The 7464-nt window shown below is 42.1% G+C and overlaps 1 long non-coding RNA gene and 1 pseudogene across 1 annotated transcript; both read right to left on the bottom strand.

The window, feature by feature from the left end:
- Nucleotides 1–853: 853 nt before the first annotated feature.
- On the bottom strand, nucleotides 854–1590 carry LOC138143624 (peroxiredoxin-6 pseudogene; annotated as a pseudogene).
- Nucleotides 1591–4228: 2638 nt separating this feature from the next.
- LOC138143618 (uncharacterized) lies at nucleotides 4229–6872 on the bottom strand. Its single transcript, XR_011163755.1, has 2 exons — nucleotides 6347–6872; nucleotides 4229–5084 (listed from the first exon to the last, which is right to left on the bottom strand). It is a non-coding gene; the product is annotated as an uncharacterized lncRNA (long non-coding RNA).
- Nucleotides 6873–7464: the final 592 nt, after the last annotated feature.

Here is a 7464-nt window from a genome sequence, read left to right as displayed (position 1 = left end):
TATTTTTAGTTTCAAAAAACTTTCATTTGTGGCTTTCCTAAAGGCAAAATATCAGAAAACAATACACTGCAGAGACAAAGTTTTATAGTAAAGAAATAGTATCTTTATCCCTTCCTTTCCTTGAGTATACATGCTTTCATCTTATTAGGAACATTTGGAGCAGTTTTCCATGTCTAGGTATGTGACTTGTTTAAAAGGTACCTGTAATTATGGCCCTCTACCATTCTCTACATCACTAGCAGGACTTATTCTGCTTCTCTGTAGTCTCAACCACATATTTGTAACATAATTAGAAAGCTCTTCTGCCCAATCTATCAATATATTTCAAGATTGTATTCTGCTTCCCTTTATCTGCAGGAAAGGGAAGAATCTCCAAGTTTTTCCTGTCATTAGAACAATCAGCATTTTAGAAAAAAACCCACTATCTGAAACACCTAAAGATTTCAACTTGTTGGTCATAAATTTATGGAGGTGAAGAGCTCAAAACCAGACATGTTAAATTGTCTCCTCCCTCAAACAGATAATTAGGAAAAGAGATGATTTGTTTATTGGGTCAGTTAAAGAAATCCTATTCCTGCAATGCTCCTAAGTAGTCCCTTTCCTAAATACCAACCATACTAGGTGGCTGATGATGGAGATTGCAGCAGATCTCACAAGGATTTAAAGTCCCAAACAGTGCCATCCCAGAGACAGCACATCCCAGCACAGCGACAAGGGAGTTCAATGACCCAAGTGAAATGCTGGTAAAGGCACAAGGAGAGGAATCATGGGTGACTTTTAGTTCCATTTTCATTTAACAAACCATTAATAAAGCAGCCCAAAGACAACTGACTTTTATCACCCCAAGATGTTTAAATCAATTACATGATTGGCAGGCTGGTATCCCTTCTGGCAGAGATCTTCAAGGGAGCCCCAGCCAGATCCCAGCATGGTCTTGCTGGAGTAACCTATGGCTGAGGGGTGTCCCGTAGGTATTTCTTGCCTGAAGGGAGCTCTTTGGTGAAGACTCCTTTAGTTTTATGGCCTCCTCTTCAAGGATAGCTGGAACAACCACGACACTATCCCCGCATTTCCAGTGAACAGGAGTAGAAACCTTCTTGTATGCTTTCAACTGAAGGGAATCAATCACTCTGAGGATCTCATCAAAGTTCCTGGCAGTAGTTGCTGGGTAGAGGATAGACAGCTTCAACTTCTTATCTGGGCCAAAAATAAATAGCACACGAGCTGTCAGAGGCATGCCCTGCCCATCCCGTTCCTCTGGGTCTAACATGTCCAATTTGACAGCAATATCCAATTCATGATCATCAATGATGGGAAAAGGAAGCTTTTCTCTGTGGCCTCCTCTCCATTGTATGCATTGATATCCTTACTCCAGGAAAGAAGGTCTTGGACCCAGTCAATAGAAAGGGAGATCATCTTAACATTCCACTTTGCAAATTCTGGGGCCAGCTTTGGAGCGCCGCCCAATTCTGTTGTGCACACTGGAGTAAAATCCCGAGGATGGGAGAAGAGAATGCCCCATGAGCCTCCAATCGTGGTGTCGGTCTCGAAGTTAGGGGCCTAGTCTCCGAGGAGCAGACCTACAGGCATGGCCACAGCAAGGAGCAGGAGGATGGGGGGGGTGGCGGAACAAAAGGAGGATAGCCCTTCCAGACCTCAAACGATATTATAAAGCAGCATTCATCAAAACCATTTGCTATAGGTTAAAAAATAGAGAAGCAGTTGAATGGAACAGACTCGACAAAGAAGAATTAGAAATAATGGAACTCATTAGACAAGGAGGAAGTAGGAATAATAGAGCTCAATCATGTAGTGCTTGTCAAACTTCCAAATATAAATTACTTAGGAAAGAATTTCCTATTTTATTTAAAAAAAACTTTTAGAAAAACTAGGGGGGGGGGGTGGAATCAAGATGGCAGAGTAGAAGCAGGACCTCCCTGCTGCTCTGGCTTCCACCTTCCCCAATCCAAGTAAAAAGGGGACTCTGAACAAACTCTGAAGCTGAAGAACCCACAAAATAACACAGAGAAGCTAACCTCCTGCTGAGGACAGCCCAGACCCACACTGAGGTTTTAGCCCCATGGCAGGCCTGACCAGCCCCAGCCAGAGGGACTCCAGATCAGCAGCAGCTGTGACTGTTTCCAGATTTATCAACACATAGATGGGAAAGACAAAGAGAGAGGTCAGTGCAGTCTGGACTTTGGGACCCAGTAAGTGGGAGTGCATGGCTTTTTCCCCCAGGGTGAGAAGCCGTTGAGATGCTGGCACAGCCAGCCAGTGCCATGTGGCAGCTTCAGCTCCTGGCCTGCAGAGTGTAGGGGGACAAAGCACCAGTCTGAGGGGTAATCACTCTTGCTTTAAACAGGTTGGATCTGGATTGCAGTATAGGGTGGAAGTCCTGGGGTTGTTTGTCCAGCTTGCCAGAGCATGTGGAGACCTCAGAGAAGGCACCCATCTAATACCTCAGGCAGCTGAGAAAACCCCAGCATTTGGGATGAAAGCTCCCCTTTCTGGTGGCAGAGTCCTACTGTGGCAAAAAACCCAGGGGTCAAGTGACTGAGGGGCGACATGACCAGGCAAAGGAAACAAAGCAAACAGAAGATTCCAACATTAGACTCCTATTTTGGGGACAAAAAGGATCAAAGCATGGAAGAGGAGGAAGACAGTGAAGTCAGAACTCCTGAACCAAAAGCTTCAAAGGAAAATACGAGCTGGTTACAGGCCATAGAAGACCTTAAGAAGCAGATAAGAGAAGTGGAGGAAAAATTGGGAAGAGAAATGAGAACAAGGCAAGAAAATTACAAAATGAGAGTCAACAGCCTGACTGAGGAAAATAACATCTTAAAAAATAGACTAACTCAGATGGCAAAAGAATCTCAAAAAGGCAATGAGGAGAAGAATGCCTTAAAAAGCCAAATTTCCCAGATGGAAAAAGAATCTCAAAAGCTCAATGAGGAGAATCATTCCTTCAGAATTAGATTGGAGCAAATGGAAGCTAATGACTTTATAAGAAATCAAGATGCTGTTAAATAGATCCAAACAAATGAAAGAATAGAAGGCAATGTGAAATATTTCATGGGAAAAATCACTGACCTGGAAAATAGATCCAGGAGAGATAATTTAAAAATTATTAGACTACCTGAAAGCCATGATCAAAGTAAGAACCTAGAATTCATCCTCCAGGAAGTTCTCAAAGAAAACTGCCCTGATGTTTTAGAACCAGAGGGCAAAATAGAGGTTGAAAGAATCCACCGATCACCTCCTGAAAAAGATCCCAAAAAGAAAACTCCTAGGGATATTATAGCCAGGTTCCAGAATTCCCAGATTAAGGAGAGAATATTACAAGAAGCCAGGAAGAAAAAATTTGAATATTTTGGAATCTCAATCAGGATAACACAGGATCTGGCAGTGACTACACTGAGGGATCCAAGGTCTTGGAATATGATATTCCAGAGGTCAAAGGAGCTGGGATTAAAACCAAGAGTCACCTACCCAGCAAAACTGAGTATCATGTTTCAGGGGAAGATATGGTCATTCAGTGGAATAGAGGACTTTCAAGCATTCTTGCTGAAAAAACCAGAGTTGAATAGAAAATTTCACTTTCAGATATAAGAAGCAAGAGAAACATGAGAAGGTAAACAGGGAAAAGAAATCATAAGGAACTTATCAAAGTTGAACTATTAACATTCCTACATGGAAAAACAATAATTATAGCTTATGAAACTTTTCTCAGCAGTTGAAGGGAATAGAAATATATATCTATATCTATATATATGTGTGTGTGTGTGTGTGTGTCTATATATGAGGGTATATGGGCATATGAATACATATGTGAATGCGTGTATATATGCTTACAGGTATACATAGATAGATCGCACAGGACCAATTTAACAGGAAGGGATGATACTTAAAAGGTGAAATTAAGAGGTGAGAGAGGAATATAATGAGAGGAGATGGGGAGAGACAGAGTGGGGTAAACTATCTCATATAGAAGAGGTAAGGGAAAATGGTTACAATGGAGGGGAAGAATAGGAAGGCAAAAGGGAATGGGTCAACCTTATTTCCATTGAATTTGGCCTGAGGAGGGAATGAAATACACACTAAATAGGGTATCTCACCCTCCAGGAGAATAGGGGGGTGTATCAGCAATGCCATATTCACAATGCCTATGGAGATTACAGATATGCTGATATAATTATCCATCACAAAATACATCATGCTTGCCATATGGGGGAATAAACTAGAAAATTTATTAAGATACCAAAAGACTGAGTCCCAAAACCAGAAAGTGAAAGCCATCAGAGTAGTTATGACATTGGCACAGGTAGATAAAGTAGAAAGCACCCACATTTTCAAGCCTTTAAAACAGAACAGGCTACCTCAGGCAAAGGTCCTCCTCTCCCCACTCACAGCAACCACCCAGCATCCGGGAAGCACGCTCCCAGCAGCTCCGGCCCCTGGCAGTCCTCAGCAGGAGTCCTTAGCAGAAATTCTGGCTAACTCAAAAAGAGCTTCGCGCTGCCGCTGCCTCTGCTGCTGCTGCCGCCGTCGCCACCACCGCCAGCCACCACAGGAACTCTAGTTTTGCTTCCGCTTCCTCTTGCTCCACCCCTTCCTGCTACGTCAGCAAGTCCAATGTGGCACGGAAGATCTTTAAATCCCATAACCCTTACATTCGGCCCCAAGATCTTTCATGTCCCTTACTTGGCAAAAATACAGTAGGAATAACTGGTGTCAACAAAATTTCACAACAATATAACAAGAATAGCACACAATAAACACAGAAAACCATATTTTAGGGTGGGGCTTGAGCACAAGCTCCCCATCGATTCCCCCCACCCCGAACAAATGGGGCCCCAAAATCTTGTGGTAAGGGGAGAAGATCTCTTCTTCTATGGCTACTTGCTGCTGAAATCAGATGTAGAGCTGTCCCTGCCCTAAGGGGTCCCATTTGAGAGGTCAGTTCTTAATATGCTTGATGCCAGGTCCAAGGGTGACACATCACAGTTGTAGACAGGGGGTGACATCCAGCTTAAGCTATCAGGCATCTACAGATGGAGGGTACCAAGCCTGTGGAAACAAATCTAACAAACAAGGTGAACAAACAAAAAGTCAAGAAGAAGCAAAGAGACAATAACCAGACTATTGTAGCCTCACTCACGGTAGAATAAATGACTTAAGGGTACAATTTTGTAATCATCTTCTCCAGAATAAACAATAGTTACAGTGTTATCCCTCCCATATGCTATAATCTCTGCAGCCTTTGGAACATCATCTGGCTTCCGTTTTACCCATACTTTAGCTCCTGATTTTATTCTATCAGTAGAACCAAATCCTTCAGTTCCTGTGACAGTTATTTTGGAAGGAGAGTCAGTTTTTACAAGTGGCATTGTTTTACAAGGAACGATAATCACGTGAACTATCCTATCATTCTTGTGAATCTGTATGGGCCCTTCACCTAAATTCTGGAATGTTACAACAATTTCTCCTTGATAATTAGAATCTATTACTCCAGCCAATACATGTATTCCTTGAGCTGCTAATCCTGATTTGGGTAAAATCTGTCCAAAGTGATTTTTAGGGATTCTTATGCATATCCCGGTGGAGATTTTTCTTATTTCTTTTCTGTCCAACCATAAGTCCTCTAAACAATGTAAATCATACCCCACCGAACCAGGTGGTCCTGGGTACGGTGCTGGGACATCTGGCCTCAAGGTCCAATACTCAATATTTGGGATCTTGTGTGTTTGTTGTTTTCTAATTTGCAGATTGGGGGTCATCATTCTGGCTAGAGGTGTACTTCCTCCCAATGGTCTATTATTCAAATTACGCAAAGCCATGAACAAATTATCCTCCCAATGTTGATATGAATTATTGGAACTTAACTTCCTCAACTGTTCTTTCAGTAATCCATTCATTCTTTCAATTAACCCAGATGCTTCTGGATAATATGGAATATGATATATCAATTCTATATTGTTTAGTATACAATACTTCTTCATTTCATTGCCTTTGAAATGTGACCCATTGTCACTTTGAATCTGCATTGGGGTTCCATAATATAGACTTATGAGATCTAGAGTTTTACAAGTGTTTTTCTGGGTTGCATTCTTATAAGGACAAGCTACTAGTACACCTGAATAGGTGTCAACACAAGTACATATAAATCTGCATCCTTTATCCAGTGGTAGTGGACCAATATCATCTATTTGCCAGATTTGGGCTGGGACTTTTCCTCTTGCTATCTCTCCAGTTACTACCCGAGGAACAGTTCGCTTCTTTTCCAATTGACATATATGACATTCTTCTGCTATCTGTTTTAACAGTGAATGAGAGATACTAATACCTCGATCTTGTGCCCACTGGTGTGTGGCCTGGACCCCCAAATGGCCTGCTGTTTGGTGGACCCATTTTGCTAATACCGGATCATCAGTTGTTGTCAAAGTAGGGACAATATGTTCAGTAGCAATCTTCGCAAGTCGATCAGCATGAGCATTGTACTCATGTTCTGGTGTGGTGGGGGCCACTTGAGCATCTACATGAAAAACTGACAAGTCAGTGACCAAAGACATGTTCCAGATATCTTCCCATAATTCTTTGCCCCAGACTTGTTTACCATGAATTTCCCAATTTTCATTTTTCCACATGGGCATCCATGTAGCTAACCCGTTAGCTACCGCCCATGAATCAGTGAATATATGACACTGTCCTCCTTGTTCTATTTTGATGGCTTGATATACTGCCATAAGTTCAGCATATTGGCTACTTGTACCTATCCCAGTACTTTCCAAAGTCCTTCTAGTGCATGGGTTATAGGCCACTGCTTTCCAATGTCTTTTTTGCCCCAAATATTTTGCTGTCCCATCAGTAAACCATGCATGTCTCTTTTGTTCCTCAGTTAATACGTCATATACCTCATTCCATTTTACAGTGGACTGTACCAACTGTTGCTTTGGCTCAGGGGGTGTGTCATTCCTCTCAATTTCTATGTTTGCTATAGATTCATGCAGAGCAGAGACTCCGCTTTTGCCTGTTTTCGCCCTATTTTGAATATACTACTTCCATTTGATTATACTAGCCTCTTGGGCATGTCCAATTCTGTGAGAAGCTGGGGTACTCTTTTCAAAAGGTGTATACTGGACTCCAGATGAAGGGAGTTTCCTACACCAAAAATCCCAAAGGTACATTTCAGCTTTGTTGTTTTTGCCATAAGCTCCAGTTTGCATAATCATCTTGTACAGTCACTTGCAATTCCACTGGACCATTTTGCATGGGCCACAAATCTAGGGCCAATTGTATGGCAGCCGAATTTGAAAGTGAGGGAGGGGGCCGCTGGCAGCTCCCAGCTGCCCTTTGGCCTTGGTGTACTAAATATCATCCTTTTAATTTCTTTTCTTAAGTTTGCCTCATTGATCAGGGTGAGGACCAAAAGATTTCTTCTAATATACCAACATTACTAACTAT

This window comes from Petaurus breviceps, unplaced genomic scaffold (assembly GCF_028583685.1).
Source record: "Petaurus breviceps papuanus isolate PSGF00001 unplaced genomic scaffold, PetGlider_PUasm1.0 138, whole genome shotgun sequence".
In the NCBI taxonomy this organism is placed as follows: Eukaryota; Metazoa; Chordata; class Mammalia; order Diprotodontia; family Petauridae; genus Petaurus; species Petaurus breviceps.
Note: the sequence above shows the minus strand (reverse complement) of the source record. Positions and strands in the feature narration are given on the sequence as shown.